The 22,841-nt window shown below is 43.6% G+C and overlaps 1 long non-coding RNA gene across 2 annotated transcripts; it reads left to right on the forward strand.

The window, feature by feature from the left end:
* The first annotated feature begins 6,471 nt into the window (after positions 1 to 6,471).
* LOC145861824 (uncharacterized) lies at positions 6,472 to 20,044 on the forward strand. 2 transcript variants are annotated; one of them, XR_014381529.1, is made up of 3 exons: positions 6,479 to 7,902; positions 8,014 to 8,106; positions 19,991 to 20,044. It is a non-coding gene; the product is annotated as an uncharacterized LOC145861824 (long non-coding RNA). The 2 variants fall into 2 exon arrangements; XR_014381528.1 differs by lacking the exon at positions 19,991 to 20,044 and having other exon boundaries at positions 6,472 to 7,902; positions 8,014 to 8,167.
* The last annotated feature ends 2,797 nt before the right edge of the window (positions 20,045 to 22,841 follow it).

Here is a 22,841-nt window from a genome sequence, read left to right on the forward strand (position 1 = left end):
TGGCAGATGTACTGCAAGGACTGTCCCTCCATCACATGATCCTTCTGAGCCTGTGTAGGGACCTGATTAAAACAGAAAAGATGATTTAACATTTCGTTACTGATAGTTTGTATGGATTATTTTTTAAATCCTTATTACCCAGCTGTACAGTAGGTGGCGGAATGCACATATCATTGTTGCGTTGTAGGTCAAAACATTTGTCTCCGTCTGGGCTGGAGAAGAGGGAAGATTCACGCAGGTGAAAAAGATGGCGGAAGCGGATGATGAGGTCTGAATCTAATGGCGGTAGAATCAAGGACAAGTGGAGTCCAAAAGAAAGGAAAAAGGAGCAAAGTAGAGAAGACAGAGAAGAGAATGTTACTTCGTATCTTGTAGGAGTACGGTTTGTAAATGAGGAGCAGCTGAACCAATTACCAATCTGGAGGAATCCATTTGAGGTATCCAAACTGTTGGAGAGAGTTCTGGGTAGAGTGAGGATCACTGGAGGCTGACTTGTTTAGATTTTTTGTGCTTCTGAGGAACAGAAGAAATGTGTGTTGCGTCTCACCAGTTTGAAGTGTCGTGTTTCTTAGGAAAAGGGCACCTCTCAAGGGGGTAATATCTGGAGTCTAGTGGGAAGTCTATGTTGAAGAGATGAAAAATATTCCTGGAGTGATTGATGCATGTCGGATGAATCGCAAGGTGAATGAAGAAAAAGTGAAGAGTTTATCAGTTCTTTTGTTTTTTGATATGGAGTCTCTCCAGTGCAGTTGGGGTATATTAACTACAGAGGCAGAGCATTTATCCCAAGACCAATGCAGTGGGATCACTGTAAAGCTTTTGGTCATGTAGCAAGTGTTGGCAGAAGGGAGAAGCCGAGATGTCCAAGTTGTGAAAGTATCATATTATGTGTTATAAAAGTGATGAACATGTGACATGTTGTAATTGTGGTGGGAACCATGAAGCCACGTCTTCCTAACGCCCCACAAGGGGGAAACAGAATGAGGTGGCCAAAGCCAGGGCTGTCCAGAGCATTTCAGCAGCTGGGAAAAGGGTAGAGGGGTTGAATGGTGCATCAGAAGAGCCCATGGTAGTGGATAGGCCTACACTGCAGGATGCAGACATTTTAAAGGTTAAGAAGGTGGACTTTGTGGTTTTTATGGCTATGGTGATTAATGGCACTGCCAAGGTGGAGAGAAGGTCCAGGAAAATTGAAATCATAGTGGATATGGCGGAGCGGTTCCTGGGACTGAAAGATTTCTCAGCGAAGGAGTTACATGGAATATTGGCACAAGCCGTACCACCCTCTCAGGTCCCAGAGCCGTACCACCCTCTCAGGTCCTAGAGCCGTACCACCCTCTCAGGTCCCAGAGCCGTACCACCCTCTCAGGTCCCAGAGCCGTAACACCCTCTCAAGCCCTAGAGCCGGACAACCCTCTCAGGCCCTAGAGCCGGACCACCCTCTCAGGCCCTAGAGCAGTACCACCCTGTCAGGTCCCAGAGCCGTAACACCCTCTCAAGCCCTAGAGCCGGACAACCCTCTCAGGCCCTAGAGCCGTACCACCCTCTCAGGTCCTAGAGCTGTACCACCCTCTCAGGCCCTAGAGCCTGAAAAGGGAGATATGGAAAACTACAAGAAGGAAGAAGTGGGAGTTTGTTTGTTTTGGCAGTGTACTATTTTAATTAGGATGGATTAAGTTAGTTTCACTATTCCGCATGGATTTTACATTTTGGGGTTTCAAACCGTCAATTTGGTGGCATAAGCAGAACTCTGGAAGGGGAAAATGGAGTCCCTAGAGAAAGCAAGTCCAAGATGTGTGTCAGGGATGGAGCAGCCGTATTAACATAAGGAGACGTGAACGTGGAAAACGGAGAAGATGAGGAGGGAAAAGAGGGAGAAGAGGTCTAAGAGAGGGAGGGAAGAAGAGGGGGAGCTGGAGTCGTATAAAAATGGTGGGAAAAAGGGAGATGGTTTGTTAAAGAAGAATGGTAGGAAGTGTAAGCAGAGGGAGCTGAAGACAGAGGAGGAGAAAAGGAAGTGAATGAGGGTGAAGTATCGGTGGTGGTAGGTGTAGTAAAGTTATCAGAGACCGAGGTATGCACCGAGGATCAGGAAAAAGATGAGTCTGTGACAGTAGGAGTGAAGTTTATGGAAAAAGTGGACTCTTGCCTTTTGGCTGATCCATTTGTGGCTTCACAGTGGGTGAAAAAAGATTTGGTTTAATTGTAAGAGACAAAGGAATGTGTAACATTAGGGAAAGTAGTGGTATGTGTTAATTGTAGGGGTGCCCATGGAGCTGGGGATCAGAAATGTCCCGTGCGAGAGAGGCAGGTTGAGGTTTCCAGGGTTATAGTAGCGCAGAAGTTGTCATATGCTGAGGCAGTGAAGAAAGTAGAGGAAGATGGGTTAAGGGGAGGAGTGGTGAGAGTAGTGGAGATATACCAGTACAGAGGGATAGGGCAAAATGTGAAATATGTTTCAGTAAGATTGGATTTTTAGCATTTATAGCAATGGTTATGAACTGTACAGCAGGGATGGATCTGAAGTCTCAGGAAATAGAGGTTGTGGTGGCAGCTGCAGAGAGGTATTTGGGTGTGTGGGAGACTTGACAATAGAAAGAGTAACAGGGTGTGTTAAGTGGTGTTGTCCCATCCTTTCAGGGTGATGGCAGGAATGGTAGGAATAAATACCTTTAATTAGTGGAGTAGGGGGGTGTTAATTTTATTCTATATAATTTTGAAATTAGTGAGTATAGTGTTAGATGGTAGGGTATTTATTCAGTACATTTGTTTCTTTTTCAAGTAAAGTATAAGGGAGTTGTACTCCAGGCTAGTAGGTGGCGGTAATGCAACAAATTGGATGCCAACCGCCGTTAAACCTCAGAAGAAGAAGATTGTTTGGAACGTCATTAGACGGAAAAGGAAGAACGTCATTAGACGGAAGAGGAAGGAAAGTGTGTTTGAAACTAAAATCGCTAGTAACAACCAGCATCAAACGTAACATTGCTTGTCAAATGGATATCATTTCTCGTTATGGTTTGTAGTTATGCTGGCTTTGCTTCTGCTGTCTTTCTACAACATCCGAAGGTGGGTTGCTCACACCATCGCTTAGCTAGCTTCAGAAAGCTCAGCTACCTAGCTAGCTAAGTTAGCTAGTAAACAAAATGTAAGCGGGCTAGCAAAGATACATCCTGAAGTGATATAACGTTGTTAGCAATACGATGTGAAGTTATATGGTGTTATTCTCAACTTGCTATCATCTTAGATCATCCAGATGCAGGTTTATGTAGCTAACGTTAACTAGGACTTGTCTAGTTAAATAAACAAATAAACAATAAATGACAATTTCCAGTGACACAGTAGCTCTGCAGACCCTGTTCTACTACAGTAGCCAGCTAGCTCTGCAGACCCTGTTCTACTACAGTAGCCAGCTAGCTCTGCAGACCCTGTTCTACTTCAGTAGCCAGCTAGCTCTGCACACCCTGTTGTACTTCAGTAGCCAGCTAGCTCTGCAGACCCTGTTCTACTTCAGTAGCCAGCTAGCTCTGCAGACCCTGTTCTACTTCAGTAGCCAGCTAGCTCTGCAGACCCTGTTCTACTTCAGTAGCCAGCTAGCTCTGCAGACCCTGTTCTACTTCAGTAGCCAGCTAGCTCTGCAGACCCTGTTCTACTTCAGTAGCCAGCTAGCTCTGCACACCCTGTTCTACTTCAGTAGCCAGCTTTGCACGTCTGTTATTTGATATCGCACCTCAAATGATGAGCTAGTGGACTGAGACCAGATGGGGGGGTGAAATAGGTGGTGACATGACAGTGTGTTATCAGAGGACTGAGACCAGATGGGGGGTGTAATAGGTGGTGACATGACAGTGTGTTATCAGAGGACTGAGACCAGATGGGGGGTGTAATAGGTGGTGACATGAGTGTGTTATCAGAGGACTGAGACCAGATGGGGGGTGAAATAGGTGGTGACATGACAGTGTGTTATCAGAGGACTGAGACCAGATGGGGGGTGTAATAGGTGGTGACATGACAGTGTGTTATCAGAGGACTGAGACCAGATGGGGGGTGTAATAGGTGGTGACATGACAGTGTGTTATCAGAGGACTGAGACCAGATGGGGGGTGAAATAGGTGGTGACATGACAGTGTGTTATCAGAGGACTGAGACCAGATGGGGGGTGTAATAGGTGGTGACATGACAGTGTGTTATCAGAGGACTGAGACCAGATGGGGGGTGTAATAGGTGGTGACATGACAGTGTGTTATCAGAGGACTGAGACCAGATGGGGGGTGAAATAGGTGGTGACATGACAGTGTGTTATCAGAGGACTGAGACCAGATGGGGGGTGTAATAGGTGGTGACATGACAGTGTGTTATCAGAGGACTGAGACCAGATGGGGGGGTGAAATAGGTGGTGACATGAGGGTGGGTATAATTTGTGTGTTATAAGTTTTTCATTCAGAATGAGATAACGGGTAGGGAGTGAACAATGTAATAACGTTTTTCACTCACCACGTTTATTCTGAAAAATGTCTCTCTTCGTTCTGGTAGCCTCCACCATTCCTCGTTCGTTGGTTTAGTTATTATTTCCGGTGTTCCTGCATTCGCCAGGTGAACTCTGTTGCGCCTCAATTAGGGAATCGCTATGGTTGAAATGTAACTAATGACTGCCAGCCCCAGTATTTTATTAGCTAGGTGGCTTGGACACAATTGTTACCAATGATACTGTATACACCAGCCTACTCGTACTACAGAAACATACATTGTATTTTACCAAGTTCTCTCTGTGTTAATCCTGTTTCCCAAATATATCAGCTAACTTGTGTCCGTGTCGATGTTGTTTAGTTCAAGGTGCCTAGTTAAATAAAGATGAAATAAATGAGAACATATAAAATATATGCTTTGACCTATTCCAGGTAACCTAAAGATGCTTGATTCACTACAGCTGCTTTTGAAGAACTTTCCAGTCGTTTTTGCTTTACATTCTGACTTTTGAACGTCTGTTTATTGGACATATATATTAGTGTCTAATAAAACAGAGCAACGTATGTAAAGCATCCCATCTGTTTTAAGGTTATAGTTTGTGTGATGTAGTTCCTCTTGATGTCCACTAGGTGTCAGCACAGTTTCAATAATGTCACACCAGGTTACTACATGTTTTCATGTTGTGAATACTCCATGTGTAGACCTTACAGTGAAATGCTGACTTACAAGCCCTTAACCAACAATTTCGTTTTAAGAAAAATATGTGCTAAGTAAAAAATAAGAAAAAAAAGTAACAAATACTTAAAGAGCAGCAGTAAAATCAAAATAGCGAGGCTCTATACATGGGGTACCGGTTAGTCGAGGTAATTGAGGTGTTCCTTTCAAGTCCAGTGGTGTAAATTACTTAACAAAAATGTATTTAAACTACTCCACTACATTCCGTTTATATATCTGGTTATTTTGTATCTGTACTTTTACTCTTTATGTTTCTTTACAACTTTAAATTTTACTTCACTACATTTCTAAATAAAATAATGTATTTTTTACTGCATACAGTTTCCCTGGCACACAAAAGTACTTGTTTCATTTCGAATGCTAAGCCGGACAGGAAAATGGTCCAATTCCCACACTGATCCAGACAACATCCCTGGTCATCCCTACTGCCTCTGATCTGGAGGACTCACTAAACAGAGAACATCCCTGGTCATCCCTACTCCCTCTGATCTGGAGGACTCACTAAACAGAGAACATCCCTGGTCATCCCTACTGCCTCTGATCTGGAGGACTCACTAAACAGGGAACATCCCTGGTCATCCCTACTGCCTCTGATCTGGAGGACTCACTAAACAGGGAACATCCCTGGTCATCCCTACTGCCTCTGATCTGGAGGACTCACTAAACAGAGAACATCCCTGGTCATCCCTACTGCCTCTGATCTGGAGGACTCACTAAACAGAGAACATCCCTGGTCATCCCTACTGCCTCTGATCTGGAGGACTCACTAAACAGAGAACATCCCTGGTCATCCCTACTGCCTCTGATCTGGAGGACTCACTAAACAGAAAACATCCCTGGTCATCCCTACTGCCTCTGATCTGGAGGACTCACTAAACAGGGAACATCCCTGGTCATCCCTACTGCCTCTGATCTGGAGGACTCACTAAACAGGGAACATCCCTGGTCATCCCTACTGCCTCTGATCTGGAGGACTCACTAAACAGAGAACATCCCTGGTCATCCCTACTGCCTCTGATCTGGAGGACTCACTAAACAGAGAACATCCCTGGTCATCCCTACTGCCTCTGATCTGGAGGACTCACTAAACAGAGAACATCCCTGGTCATCCCTACTGCCTCTGATCTGGAGGACTCACTAAACAGAGAACATCCCTGGTCATCCCTACTGCCTCTGATCTGGAGGACTCACTAAACAGAGAACATCCCTGGTCATCCCTACTGCCTCTGATCTGGAGGACTCACTAAACAGAGAACATCCCTGGTCATCCCTACTGCCTCTGATCTGGAGGACTCACTAAACAGAGAACATCCCTGGTCATCCCTACTGCCTCTGATCTGGAGGACTCACTAAACAGAGAACATCCCTGGTCATCCCTACTGCCTCTGATCTGGAGGACTCACTAAACAGAGAACATCCCTGGTCATCCCTACTGCCTCTGATCTGGAGGACTCACTAAACAGAGAACATCCCTGGTCATCCCTACTGCCTCTGATCTGGAGGACTCACTAAACAGAGAACATCCCTGGTCATCCCTACTGCCTCTGATCTGGAGGACTCACTAAACACATGCTTCATTTGTAAATGATGTCTGATTGTTGGAGTGTTCCCCTGGTTATTTCTTAAATAAAATAACAAGAGAATCGTGCTGTCTGGTTTGCTTAATATATGGAAGGTCAAATCATTTATACTTTTACCACTGATACTTAAGTATATTTTAGCAATGACGTTTACTTAGTATTTTACTGGGTGACTTTCACTTTTACTTGAGTCATTTTCTATTAACATCATCTTATTATTGTACCTTTTTCCCTTCATTTGCCTACTACTGTCTATAAGCTGTCATAACATGTGGGTTTTTTCATGGGGACCAGGTATCGGAACGCCTTTGAAGGGTCTACAAAGCCCCCAGGTAAAAGTTGGCTTTTGCAGACAAGGATTGTATTGTTACTCCACGACATAATATGTTATCACAACTCTATTAAAAGGACATTCTACACAAGGTGTCACTTCATTCCTTCTATTTGATGGGAACTCCTGGTTAGGAATGGGGAACGAGTGCTATCTCTTGGGGAAAAAACATGTTTATACCTATGCAGTACCTTTAGCAATAATAATAAACCTCTACTTTAGTAAAGAAAACAATTATGACAGGTGTGTTGTAATAAAAATGAGTGGTGTCCACTGACTAAATGCAGTCTTTCTGGAAAACCCAGATATTCACAAAGTGTTTGATGAATGACACGTTGCTTCTTCATGCAAAATAGATTTGGACTTTAAAATTCAATTAAGCTGCTTTATTTTCAGGGTTTAGTGAAGGTGGGTCATTTTTTACCCTTGGGACAATGGGAGTAAACAGACTGTTAAGACTACACAAGGGTTAAGTCAAGTATTTACAAGGTGTCTAGTCATTTCTGGTCGTTAATGTCTAATTGACCACACATTAGTGCAAGTTGAAGTGTTGTCAGTGCTACACAGGTGTCTGTAGTCTAGGTGCTCGTTATAAGTGCTTGAAATCATAGATTGCCGTGTTCCAGAGCATCAAGACTGTGATCGAAGGGTGAATTGTGACTGAATTACTGAGCTACAAATAATATTAAGTAGTTATTTATAAGTCAAGGTTACTCTACATCACTCTCGACTCGCCTTGAAAGTCATCTGCAATGTGGAACGTCCAACAATTCATTGACACAGTTGTGACTGGTAAGGTTTATTTGTTATAGCATCACATTTTACACAAGACATGCCAAAATTCATATAAAGATAATTGTAACATACACATGCCATTGTCATGTCTCATTGTTCCTCCTCCAGACTCCTTCATAGCCGTCGGCCAGCTCTTTCACATCCACCATCTAATTGAGGTGAAAGGACAGAAATGTTGAAAGTGTGTTTTCTGCAGCACCAGTAAGGACCGTTCTCCTATGATGTAGTCGACCCTATCAGAAAACATTTACTCACTTTTTGCTTTTATACAAAAAACATGCCATTTCTCCATTTTGGTGAAAAGTGGGCCATTAGCTAAACCACAACCTTCCTGTCCAAAGACCTTCATGAACTAATGAAACTATATCTGACAGTTTGAGGAGGAATTCATTCTAACGGGTGAAAATGAACCAGGTCTTTTCTGTGTATGTGCCGGTCTTTAAACATAAATGTAAATATATAAAATATACTAATAATGCATATAGTCTCTGGTTATCGGTGATACTTCCCATTCTGCACAATTGTGACCTTTGACCCCTTGCACGTGGTCTTAAATGTCCACATTCTGGATGACATCCTGCCAGACTTTGTTGGTATTTCACTGTTTGATCTAGCATGTGACTGTTTTTCCCCCCCATCACTTGTCTCATGTTGGCTGGCCTACTATGCAGTTAAATGGAAAGGTTTTTCCCCAGCACTTGTCCCATGTTAGCTGGCCCACTATGCAGTTAAATGGAAAGGTTTTTCCCCAGCACTTGTCCCATGTTAGCTGGCCCACTATGCAGTTAAATGGAAAGGTTTTTCCCCAGCACTTGTCCCATGTTAGCTGGCCCACTATGCAGTTAAATGGAAAGGTTTTTCCCCAGCACTTGTCCCATGTTGGCTGGCCTACTATGCAGTTAAATGGAAAGGTTTTTCCCCAGCACTTGTCCCATGTTAGCTGGCCTACTATGCAGTTAAATGGAAAGGTTCTACAGATGTAGACGTGAATTGGGATGAGGGGAAATGACAATCAATGACAACTGAAATAGCAAACATTATCTGTATATCGCTATATTTGTTCTTGTAGATGTACTTTGAATATGTTTAATATGTGGGGGAAGCATTTCATTTGTAGTCTTTCTTAATTTGTCGTTTTCAGTGGCCTGTGAATATTTGTACATAATTTGGTCGGATGTCTGTGTAACTAATAACTAATTATCATGATTTCAATTCAGTTTAATGACATCACTCACTTCTCCTGAAGGGTGCACATAATACCATTCACTATTCACCATAAATGTAAAAGCATTAGATTGGCTATGCATTAGTATATATGTTATATATTAGTATATATATATATGCATTAGTATATATGTTATATAGTATATATGTTATATATTAGTATACCAATTCTCTCAACCAGCTTCATGAGGTAATCACTTGGAAAATATATTTTGATTTGTTTAACACTTTTTTTTGGTTACAACTATACAGTATGAGTTATTTCATAGTTTTCATGTCTTTACTATTATTCTGTAGAAAATAGCATAAATGAAGGAAACCCCTTCCCCTCACACATGGTTTAGATGGTAAATATTTATGTTCCCTTAGAGGTTCATCACGTCAGCTAAAGGGAAGATGTTCCATCATCTATGTTTATTTACATTAGTGCAAATGGTCCACTGATATTGGTGTAATTTCTCACCCCTTTTGGCTGGAAGTTAATTTCCCCTCAGGGGGACACATTTGTTATTATGAAGGTAATTTGTGTAGAATGTACTTTTCCCACTCATTCACCCCATCTCTTTACATTGCTGATTTATATGCAGTGGCCCAGACTTCAAACACAATGAAAGTCATGGGGGGAAATGAGGCTGAACGCTACACACACACACACACACACACACGTAAACACACCAGCGCACACACACACACCAGCGCACACATCTACAGGAAGAGAGAGGGAAAGAGTGTCTGTGTGTTTACACGTGCACTTGTTTTATGTCTGTGCCTTTTCATGTGTGTACACGTGTTAGACTTCCTGTTTGTCCTCGTTCAATGCTGTTGTTTCCCCTTCTAGCAGATACTGTGTGAACTAATTTAAATACTATTGGTATATAAATTAGAGTAGTGTTTAACCAAAATGTGATACAGCACTGTGTGTAATTACAAACTGTATGGAGAAACAGTCATGTAGAAAACGCTACAGAAACAAACAACTATTTAATAATTGGGATGCACTGCCACCTGGTGGTTTCAAAGAGAACACTAGTGTTTCCCCCAGACATCCCTGTCTGATGCTAGAGGTGATACTATCCTACGTTATATAATCTCTACCAGCTCATTAAATATCTCTGTAAATTGCAGTTGACCAACAAGGCTGTAATTAAGTATATACTAGTTTAATGGCTCTCAATAATATAGTCATCCTCAACCACAGGTACACTCTCATACATGCATAGAACAGCTCAAGCAAACCTATAAACACATACCGTATGTAAAATCATGCTGCATACACACATACAAAATGGGAGTCCTGCAGTAGACAGTTAGCCGATACAGATGGGGGCTGGAATGAGTTGCAACAAACACTCAAAACAGGACAGTTTGATCTCCGTCTCTTCATTCAAAGACTCAATCATAGACACTCTTACTGACAGTTGTGGCTGCTTTGCGTGATGTATTGTTGTCTCTACCTTCTTGCCCTTTTTGCTGTTGTCTTACATATAGTAAATAACATTTAAAAGACAACACTGACAGGACTCTACACACTGGCAGGACTCTACACACTGGCAGGACTCTACACACTGGCAGGACTCTACACACTGACGGGACTCTACACACTGGCAGGACTCTACACACTGACGGGACTCTACACACTGACGGGACTCTACACACTGACAGGACTCTACACACTGACAGGACTCTACACACTGACGGGACTCTACACACTGACGGGACTCTACACACTGGCAGGACTCTACACACTGGCAGGAATCTACACACTGGCAGGACTCTGACAGGACCCTACACACTGACAGGACTCTACACACTGACAGGACTCTACACACTGACGGGACTCTACACACTGACGGGACTCTACACACTGACGGGACTCTACACACTGACGGGACTCTACACACTGACGGGACTCTACACACTGACGGGACTCTACACACTGACGGGACTCTACACACTGACGGGACTCTACACACTGACGGGACTCTACACACTGGCGGGACTCTACACACTGGCGGGACTCTACACACTGACGGGACTCTACACACTGACGGGACTCTACACACTGACGGGACTCTACACACTGACGGGACTCTACACACTGACGGGACTCTACACACTGACGGGACTCTACACACTGACAGGACTCTACACACTGACACTGGGGATAATGGGGAAGATGGGCGGCACCTGGAGGGGGGTGGAGACAATCACAAAGACAGGTGAAACAGATCAGTGTGTGACAACGAGAGGAAGAGGAGGAAGTCTTGGCGCCCGTCTGGGCATCTTGGCGCCCGTCGTTCTATAGTGGACCTTACTGTCGTTCTATAGTGGACCTTACTGGTGTTCTATAGTGGACCTTACTGGTGTTCTATAGTAGACCTTACTGGTGTTCTATAGTGGACCTTACTGGTGTTCTATAGTAGACCTTACTGGTGTTCTATAGTGGACCTTACTGGTGTTCTATAGTAGACCTTACTGGTGTTCTATAGTAGACCTTACTGGTGTTCTATAGTGGACCTTACTGGTGTTCTATAGTAGACCTTACTGGTGTTCTATAGTGGACCTTACTGGTGTTCTATAGTGGACCTTACTGGTGTTCTATAGTGGACCTTCCTGTCGTTCTATAGTGGACCTTCCTGTCGTTCTATAGTGGACCTTACTGGCGTTCTATAGTGGACCTTACTGGCGTTCTATAGTGGACCTTACTGGTGTTCTATAGTGGACCTTACTGGTGTTCTATAGTAGACCTTACTGGTGTTCTATAGTAGACCTTACTGGTGTTCTATAGTGGACCTTACTGGTGTTCTATAGTAGACCTTACTGGTGTTCTATAGTGGACCTTACTGGTGTTCTATAGTGGACCTTACTGGTGTTCTATAGTGGACCTTACTGGTGTTCTATAGTGGACCTTACTGGTGTTCTATAGTGGACCTTACTGGTGTTCTATAGTGAACCTTACTGGTGTTCTATAGTGAACCTTACTGGTGTTCTATAGTGGACCTTACTGGTGTTCTATAGTAGACCTTACTGGTGTTCTATAGTGGACCTTACTGGTGTTCTATAGTGGACCTTACTGGTGTTCTATAGTAGACCTTACTGGTGTTCTATAGTGGACCTTACTGGTGTTCTATAGTGGACCTTACTGGTGTTCTATAGTAGACCTTACTGGTGTTCTATAGTGGACCTTACTGGTGTTCTATAGTGAACCTTACTGGCGTTCTATAGTGGACCTTACTGGCGTTCTATAGTGGACCTTACTGGCGTTCTATAGTAGACCTTACTGGTGTTCTATAGTGGACCTTACTGGTGTTCTATAGTAGACCTTACTGGTGTTCTATAGTGGACCTTTCTGGCGTTCTATAGTAGACCTTACTGGTGTTCTATAGTGGACCTTACTGGTGTTCTATAGTAGACCTTACTGGCGTTCTATAGTGGACCTTACTGGCGTTCTATAGTGGACCTTACTGGTGTTCTATAGTGGACCTTACTGGTGTTCTATAGTAGACCTTACTGGTGTTCTATAGTAGACCTTACTGGTGTTCTATAGTAGACCTTACTGGCGTTCTATAGTAGACCTTACTGGTGTTCTATAGTGGACCTTAAACTGGGATAGCTTGGTAACATCGGGGGGGGGGATGAGTTTAAACTGGGATAGCTTGGTAACATCAGGGGGGGGGTGAGTTTAAACAGGGATAGCTTGGTAACATCGGGGGGGGGTGAGTTTAAACAGGGATAGCTTGGTAACAACAGGGGGGGGGGTGAGTTTAAACAGGGATAGCTTGGTAACATCAGGGGGGGTGAGTTTAAACAGGGATAGCTTGGTAACATCAGGGGGGGTGAGTTTAAACAGGGATAGCTTGGTAACATCAGGGGGGGGGTGAGTTTAAACAGGGATAGCTTGGTAACATCAGGGGGGGTGAGTTTAAACAGGGATAGCTTGGTAACATCAGTCAACCACGAGGCCTGCTCCTACATAGTGGACAGGTACAGTACACACCCTACCTAGTACCCTACCTAGCACCCTCACTAATGCACTACCTAGCACAATACCTAGTACCCTATCTAGATACCACTCCATGTCTACTATAGATATCAGACCACTAGAATATCAGACCACTAGATACCACTCCATGTCTAGCCCCCCGACACAAACTACTGCAGCATAAATACTGGAGGCTGAGACAGGAGGGATCAGAAGACACTGTGGCCCCATCCGATGATACCCCCGGACAGGGCCAAACAGGCAGGATATAACCCCACCCACTTTGCCAAAGCACAGCCCCCACACCACTAGAGGGATGTCTCCAACCACCAACTTACCATCCTAAGACAAGGCCGAGTATAGCCCACAACGATCTCAGCCATGGCACAACCCAAGGGGGGGCGCCAACCCAGACAGGAAGACCACGTCAGTGACTCAACCCACTCAAGTGACGCACCCCTCCCATGGACGGCATGGAAGAACACCAGTAAGCCAGTGACTCAGCCCCTGTAATAGGGTTAGAGGCAGAGAATCCCAGTGGAAAGAGGGGAACCGGCAAGGCAGAGACAGCAAGGGCGGTTCGTTGCTCCAGCCTTTCCGTTCACCTTCACACTCCTGTGCCGGACTATACTTAATCATAGGACCTACTGAAGAGATAAGTCTTCAGTAAAGTCTTAAAGGTTGAGACTGAGTCTGCGTCTCTCACATTGGTAGGCAGACCATTCCATAAAAATTGATCTCTATAGGAGAAAGCCCTACCTCCAGCCGTTTGCTTAGAAATTCTAGAGACAATAAGGAGGCCTGCGTCTTGTGACCGTAGCGTACGTGTAGGTATGTACGGCAGGACCAAATCGGAAAGATAGGTAGGAGCAAGCCCATGTAATGCTTTGTAGGCTAGCAGTAAAACCTTGAAATCAGCCCTTGCCTTAACCAGCCCGTCTGGTGTTCAACCTTCCCAAGTTCTCTCACGTCACCCCGCTCCTCCGCTCTCTCCACTGGCTTCCAGTTGAAGCTCGCATCCGCTACAAGACCATGGTGATTGCCTACGGAGCTGTGAAGGGAACGGCACCTCCATACCTTCAGGCTCTGATCAGGCCCTACACCCAAACAAGGGCACTGCGTTCATCCACCACTGGCCTGCTGGCCCCCCTACCTCTGAGGAAGCACAGTTCCCGCTCAGCCCAGTCAAAACTGTTCGCTGCTCTGGCACCCCAATGGTGGAACAAGCTCCCTCACGACGCCAGGACAGCGGAGTCAATCACCACCTTCCGGAGACACCTGAAACCCCACCTCTTTAAGGAATACCTAGGATAGGATAAAGTAATCCATCTAACCCCCCCCCCCCCCTTAAAAGATTTAGATGCACTATTGTAAAGGGGTTGTTCCACTGGATATCATAAGGTGAATGCACCATTTTGTAAGTCGCTCTGGATAAGAGCGTCTGCTAAATGACTTAAATGTAAATGTAAACCTCTTACATCTAGACGTTCCGCTAGCGGAACACCTGCTCCAATATCCAATGATAGGCGTGGCGCGAATTACAAATTCCTCAAAAATACAAAAACTTCAATTTTTCAAACATATGACTATTTCACAGCATTTTAAAGACAAGACTCTCCTTTATCTAACCACACTGTCCGATTTCAAAAAGGCTTTACAGCGAAAGCAAAACATTAGATTATGTCAGCAGAGTACCAAGCCAGAAATAATCAGACACCCATTTTTCAAGCTAGCATATAATGTCACAAAAACCCAGAAGACAGCTAAATGCAGCACTAACCTTTGATGATCTTCATCAGATGACACACCTAGGACATTATGTTATACAATACGTGCATGTTTTGTTCAATCAAGTTCATATTTATATCAAAAAACAGCTTTTAACATTAGCATGTGACGTTCAGAACTAGCATACCCCCCGCAAACTTCCGTGGAATTTGCTAACAATTTACTAAATTACTCACGATAAACGTTCACAAAAAGCATAACAATTATTTTAAGAATTATAGATACAGAACTCCTCTATGCACTCGATATGTCCGATTTTAAAATAGCTTTTTGGTGAAAGCACATTTTGCAATATTCTAAGTACATAGCCCAGGCATCACAGGGCTAGCTATTTAGACACCCGGCAAGTTTAGCACTCACCAATATCAGATTTACTATTATAAAAGTTTGATTACCTTTTGTTGTCTTCGTCAGAATGCACTCCCAAGACTGCTACTTCAATAACAAATGTTGGTTTGGTCCAAAATAATCCATCGTTATATCCGAATAGCGGCGTTTTGTTCGTGCGTCCCAGACACTATCTGAAATGGTAAATTAGGTTCGTGCGCATGGCGCAATTCGTGACAAAAAAAATCTAAATATTCCATTACCGTACTTCGAAGCATGTCAACCGCTGTTTAAAATCCATTTTTATGCAATATATCTCGTAATAAAGCGACAATATTCCGACCGGGAATCTCCTTTTCGGCAAACAGAGGGAAAATCACAAAGACGGGGGCAGCCAGGGCACGCGCCTAAGCCCACAGTCCCTTGATCGGCCACTTGAGAAAGGCGATAATGTGTTTCAGCCTGGGGCTGGGATGACGACATTCTGTTTTTTCCCGGGCTTTGAGCGCCCATGGAAGACGTAGGAAGTGTCACGTTAGAGCAGAGATCCTTTGTAAAAGATAGAGATGGCAAAGAAGTTCAAGAAATGGTCAGACAGGCCACTTCCTGTAAAGGAATCTCTCAGGTTTTGACCTGCCATTTGAGTTCTGTTATACTCACAGACACCATTCAAACAGTTTTAGAAACTTTGGAGTGTTTTCTATCCAAAGCCAATAATTATATGCATATTCTAGTTACTGGGCAGGAGTAGTAACCAGATTAAATCGGGTACGTTTTTTATCCAGCCGTGAAAATACTGCCCCCTACCCATAACAGGTTAACCTGTTAGGGCTAGGGGGCAGTATTTGCACGGCTGGATAAAAAAAATGTACCCGATTTAATCTGGTTACTAATCCTACCCAGTAACTAGAATATGCATATACTTATTATATATGGATAGAAAACACTCTACAGTTTCTAAAACTGTTTGAATGGTGTCTGTGAGTATAAGAGAACTCATTTGGCAGGCAAAACCCTGAGACATTTTCTGACAGGAAGTGGATACCTGATGTGTTGTATTACCTTTAAACCTATGCCATTGAAAAACACAGGGGCTGAGGAATATTTTGGCACTTCCTATTGCTTCCACTAGATGTCACCAGCCTTTACAAAGTGTTTTGAGTCTTCTGGAGGGAGATCTGAAGGAACAAGAGCCATGGAACAATGATGGCCCATTAGACACCTGGCGCGCGAGTTCATGTTGGGTACCCTCGTTCCAATACGTTATAAAAGAGTATGCATTCGTCCACCTTGAATATTCTTCATGTTCTGGTTAAAAAAGGCCCTAATGATTTATGCTATACAACGTTTGACATGTTTGAACGAACGTAAATATATTTTTTCCCCTCGTTCATGAAGTGAAGTCCGGCGGGCTTAGATCATGTGCTAACAAGACGGAGATTTTTGGACATAAATGATGAGCTTTTTTGAACAAAACTACATTCGTTATGGACCTGTGATACCTGGAAGTGACATCTGATGAAGAGAATCAAAGGTAATGGATTATTTACATAGTATTTTCGATTTTAGATCTCCCCAACATGACGACTAGTCTGTATCGCAACGCGTATTTTTCTGGGCGCAGTGCTCAGATTATTGCAAAGTGTGATTTCCCAGTAAGGTTATTTTTAAATCTGGCAAGTTGATTGCGTTCAAGAGATGTAAATCTATAATTCTTTAAATGACAATATAATATTTTACCAATGTTTTCTAATTTTAATTATTTAATTTGTGATGCTGACTTGACTGCCGGTTATTGGAGGGAAACGATTTCCTCAACATCAATGCCATAGTAAAACGCTGTTTTTGGATATAAATATGAACTTGATAGAACTAAAAATGCATGCATTGTCTAACATAATGTCCTAGGAGTGTCATCTGATGGAGATTGTAAAAGGTTAGTGCATCATTTTAGCTGGTTTTATGGTTTTGGTGACCCTGTCTTTGAATTGACAAAACATTACACACAACTCTTGTAAATGTACTGTCCTAACATACTCTAAATTTATGCTTTCGCCGTAAAACCTTTTTGAAATCGTAAAACGTGGTTAGATTAAGGAGATGTTTATCTTTCAAAGGGTGTAAAATAGTTGTATGTTTGAAAAATTTGAATTTTGACATTTATTTGGATTCAAATTTGCCGCTCTTGAAATGCACCTGCTGTTGATGGAGTGCACCACGGGGGGGACGCCTGCGTCCCACCTAGCCCATAGAGGTTAACAGGAAGCCAGTGTAGGGAGGCTAGCACTGGAGTAATATGATCAAATTTTTTGGTTCTAGTCAGGATTCTAGCAGCCGTATTTAGCACTAACTGAAGTTTCTTTAGTGCTTTATCCGGGTAGCCGGAAAGTAGAGCATTGCAGTTGTCCAGCCTAGAAGTAACAAAAGCATGGATAAATTTTTCTGCGTCATTTTTGGACAGAAAGTTTTTGATTTTTGCAATGTTACGTAGATGGAAAAAAGCTGTCCTTGAAACAGTCTTGATATGTTCTTCAAAAGAGAGATCAGGGTCCAGAGTAACGCCGAGGTCCTTCACAGTTTTATTTGAGACGACTGTACAACCATCCAGATTAATTGTCAGATTCAACAGAAGATCTCTTTGTTTCTTGGGACCTATCAACATTCAATCTAACCTATCAAGTGTCTGTGGCGGATGAATCAGAATTAGTTGGGTAACATAGATAATTAAGATGTCTTATCTGTATAATGTGCAGATGTGATATACTTGTTATTAGAATGTATCCCTTCGGACTCTGGTGTTGGCAGTTGCACTTCTTCCCTCAGCTGGGGCTCAGTCACACTGGGGCTTAGTCACACTGGGGCTCAGTAACACTGGGGCTTAGTCACACTGGGGCTCAGTCACACTGGGGCTCAGTCACACTGGGGCTCAGTCACACTGGGGCTCAGTCACACTGGGGCTCAGTCACACTGGGGCTCAGTCACACTGGGGCTCAGTCACACGGGGCCCAGTCACCTGGGGCCCAGACAGAGGAGAAGTCAGGCTTGTCTTTCACATATCCCTGCTGCTATGCAGAATATCAGGAAGGGAAGAGGACAGGATGGAACATTGTCTTCATATGTGAATGTATCTGTTAAACCATGTGAAGGGATGGTGTGATTAATGGGGAACCAATTACTTGTCTCCACAATGTCTGTGAGCAAGTCACTCCCTCCTTTGGCATTGGGGGAGGTGTATGGCGGTGTCTGGACCATTGGATGTCCTCTGATGTTGCACTTATCCTGGGATAGTGTATGACCTAGAGGCTCACTCTCCTCAGTGAGCTTGTCCAGGAGAGGGGTCAAGAAGGGGTTTTACTTGAGATGGGAGTATCTAGAGTTGACAATTGAGTTATGCCATTGGATGAGTTGGTGTTTTTGTGCTATGAAGTACCAGGAATGAGATTAGAACCTCGTTTTAGGGACCAAACTGAACGATCATTTATAGTGAATGCTATCTGGCTACGGGATACTCCTTTCTCATTATAAAGTCTTCCTTTGTGAACTGTTCATTATATCTGTGGTTTGTTATGTCGACTAGGGGGGGGGTGGATCTTTGCTATAAAATATCTCAGTAGCTGTTGTGTTGTCACTCGAAATGGTGAATCGTTGAAAGTCATTGCTATTGCAAAGCTCTTATTATTAAAGATGTAGTTATAAGTATAACTCTGACTGTGTGAAGTTTGTTTCTCCTCATTTGGTAATGCAGAAATGAACCACCACATGTCTCAGAGTAGAAGTGTTCCTCTCGGATCAGTTTTGCAGTTTACAACAAGAATGAGATTATAGACACATCCTAGATCAGCAATTACTGTGAGATGATTTGTGGATGAAGTCCCAGGTCCCCCTCTGTCCATGTTCTGATGTTCATTTGGATCTTAACATGCCTTTTGGGGGCCCTAACTGAGATTTTGTTGGGGTGCCCCCCACCTCACTGGCAAAACATTTTACCTCCCCCTCCCTCCTGACGGTGGAGTGAAATAGACATTTATAATACATTTCATGCAATTAGACTCATTTTGCCATGGAGCAGTATTGCAGGGAATTTCCTGCGATTCTACACATTTTGCCAAGACTTATGTTTGTTAACCATATCTGAGAGTGACTTAACAAAATTGGTATTGGGGCATTATTACCAGAAGTTTAGACAACTGGCTAGACTAACTTACCAATCTAAATGTTTGTAGCTGACATGTGACTCAGTGACTTACACAACTTGTTCTGATATTTATTATATACATTTTTAAGATTGTGTTTTCTATTGTTAGGTATTACTGTGTATGTGGGAGCTACAAACAAACCTTTTGTTGGGTATTACTGTGTATGTGGGAGCTACAAGCCTTTTTGAAATCGGACAATGTGTTTAGATTAACGAGAGTCTTATCTTTCAAATGGTGTAAAATAGTCGTATGTTTGAAATATTGAAATTATAGCATTTTTGAGGTTTTGAATTTCGCGCCACGCTCTACCACTGGCTGTTGAATAGAGTGGGACGCTCACGTCCCACCTAGCCCAGAGAAGTTAAAATGTAACTAAATGACTGCCAGCTCCAATATTTTATTAGCTAGGAGGCTTGTACACAACAGCCTACTCGTACTACAGAAACATACAATGTATTTTGCCAAGTTCTCTCTGTGTTAATCCTGTTGCCCAAATATAGCAGGTAACTTATGTCTGTGTTGAAGATGTTGTTGAGTTGTATTTAATATATGCTTTGACCTATTTCAGGTAACCTCAAGATACTTCACTCACTACAGCTGCTTTTGAAGAACTTTCCAGGCGTTTGTGCTTTACATTCCGTCTTTTGAAATGTCTCCTTGATTGGACATATTTAGCTAATAAAAAAGAACAATATATAAAGCATGCATCTGTTTTAAGGTTATTGTGTTTGTGTGTGTGAGGTGTAGTTCCTCTTGGTGTCCACTAGGTGGCATTACAGTTTCAATATTGTCACACCAGGTTTTCATGTGTAACAATGTTCCTTTTATGTCCAGTGGTGTAAATTACTGAAGTAAAAATACTTTAAAGTACTACTTAAGTCGTTTTTTGGTGTATCTGTATTTATATTTATAAAATGTATATTTTGACAACTTTTACTTTTGCAAAAATTCTAGATCACCTTTACTCCACACAGAGACGCGTACAAAGCTCTCCCTCGCCCTCCATTTGGTAAATCCGACCACAACTCTATCCTCCTGATTCCTGCTAACAAGCAAAAATTATAGCAGGAAGCACCAGTGACTCTGTCTATAAAAAAAGTGGTCAGATGAAGCAGATGCTAAACTACAGGACTGTTTTTCTATCACAGACTGGAACATGTTCTGGGTTTCTTCCGATGGCATTGAGGAGTACACCACATCAGTCACTGGCTTTATCAATAAGTGCATCGAGGACGTCGTCCCCACAGTGACTGTACCTACATACCCCAACCAGAAGCCATGGATTACAGGCAACATTCGCACTGAGCTAAAGGGTAGAGCTGCCGCTTTCAAGGTGCGGGACTCTAACCCGGAAGCTTACAAGAAATCCTGGTATGCTCTGCGACGGACCATCAAACTGGCAAAGCGTCAATACAGGGCTAAGATTGAATCATACTACACCTGCTCTGACGCTCGTCTTATGTGGCAGGGCTTGCAAACTATTACAGACTACAAAGGGAAGCCCAGCCGCGAGCTGCCCAGTGACACGAGACTACCAGACGAGCTAAACCACTTCTATGCTCGCTTCAAGGCAAGCAACACTGAGGCATGCATGAGAACATCAGCTGTTCCGGAAGACTGTGTTCACGCTCTCCGTAGCCGACGTGAGAAAGACCTTGAAACAGGCCAACATGCACAAGGCTGCGGTGCCAGACGGATTACCAGGATGTGTGCTCCGGGCATGTGCTGACCAACTGGCAGGTGTCTTCACTGACATTTTCAACATGTCCCTGATTGAGTCTGTTATACCAACATGTTTCAAGCAGACCACCTTAGTCCCTGTTCCCAAGAACACCAAGACAACCTGCCTAAATCACTACAGACCCGTAGCACTCAGGTCCATAGCCATGAAGTGCTTTGAAAGGTTGGTAATGGCTCACATCAACACCATTATCCCAGAAACCCTAGACCCACTCCAATTTGCATACCGCCACAGATCCACAGATGATGCAATCTCCATTGCACTCCACACTGCCCTTTCCCACCTGGACAAAAGGAACACTTATGTGAGAATAATATTCATTAACTACAGCTCAGCGTTCAATACCATAGTACCCTCAAAGCTCATCGCTAAGGATCCTGGGACTAAACACCTTCCTCTGCAACTGGATCCTGGACTTCCTGACGGGCCGCCCTCAGGTGGTGAGGGTAGGTAGCACATCTGCCACGCTGATCCTCAACACCGGAGCTCCCCAGGGGTGCGTGCTCAGTCCCCTCCTGTACTCCTTGTTCACTCACAACTGCATGGCCAGGCACGACTCCAAATCCATCATTAAGTTTGCAGACGACACAACAGTGGTAGGCCTGATCACCGACAACGACGAGGCAGCCTATAGGGAGGAGGTCAGAGACCTGGCCGGGTGGTGTCAGAATAACAACCTATCCCTCAACGTAACCAAGACTAAGAAGATGATTGTGGACTACAGGAAAAGGAGGACCGAGCACGCCCCCATTCTCATCGACGGGGCTGTAGTGGAGCAGGTTGAGAGCTTCAAGTTCTTTGGTGTCCACATCAACAACAAACTAGAATTGTCCAAACACACCGAGACAGTCGTGAAGAGGGCACGACAAAGCCTATTCCCCCTCAGGAAACTAAAAAGATTTGGCATGGGTCCTGAGATCCTCAAAGGGTTCTACAGTTGCAACATCAAGAGCATCCTGACTGGTTGCATCACTGCCTTGTACGGCAATTGCTCGGCCTCTGACCGCAAGGCACTACAAAGGGTAGTGCGTATGGCCCAGAACATCACTGGGGCTAAGCTGCCTGCCATCCAGGACCTCTACACCAAGCGGTGTCAGAGGAAGGCCCTAAAAATTGTCAAAGACCCCAGCCACCACAGTCATAGACTGTTCTCTCTATTACCGCAATGCAAGCAGTACCGGAGTGCCAAGTCTAGGACAAAAAGGCTTCTCAACAGTTTTTACCCCCAAGCTTTAAGACTCCTGAACATGTAATCAAATGGCTTCCTGGACTATTTGCATTGTGAGCATAATGTCAAAGAAAGTAAATTCACGTGAGCACCACAATGCCTTCTACACCCATGCTCTACCAAGGTTTTCCAACACACAGATTTCACCTACTACGGTAGCTATGTTGGTCTATTTTACTTCAAACAATGTGTTGGCAGGTTGCTTAGGATTCAAACCTTCTCAGATCATGCTAATACCCACCAGACATTTCTAAACCAAGAGGCACAATATCGCCAGACTTTGGGGAATGCTTGTGAAACAGACCAATGAGACCAGGTTGGGGTTTGGGGTTAGAGAAGTCACAAAGAGAAGTGAAACATTCTTCCTGAGTTGTTCATTTTCTCTAAATATAAAGGCACAACCTAGATTAGAGCCAATGTCTTCAGTAGTGGAACATGTTATTACTCCAA

Source organism: Salmo salar, chromosome 18, assembly GCF_965601325.2.
Source record: "Salmo salar chromosome 18, fSalSal1, whole genome shotgun sequence".
NCBI classification, from domain to species: domain Eukaryota; kingdom Metazoa; phylum Chordata; class Actinopteri; order Salmoniformes; family Salmonidae; genus Salmo; species Salmo salar.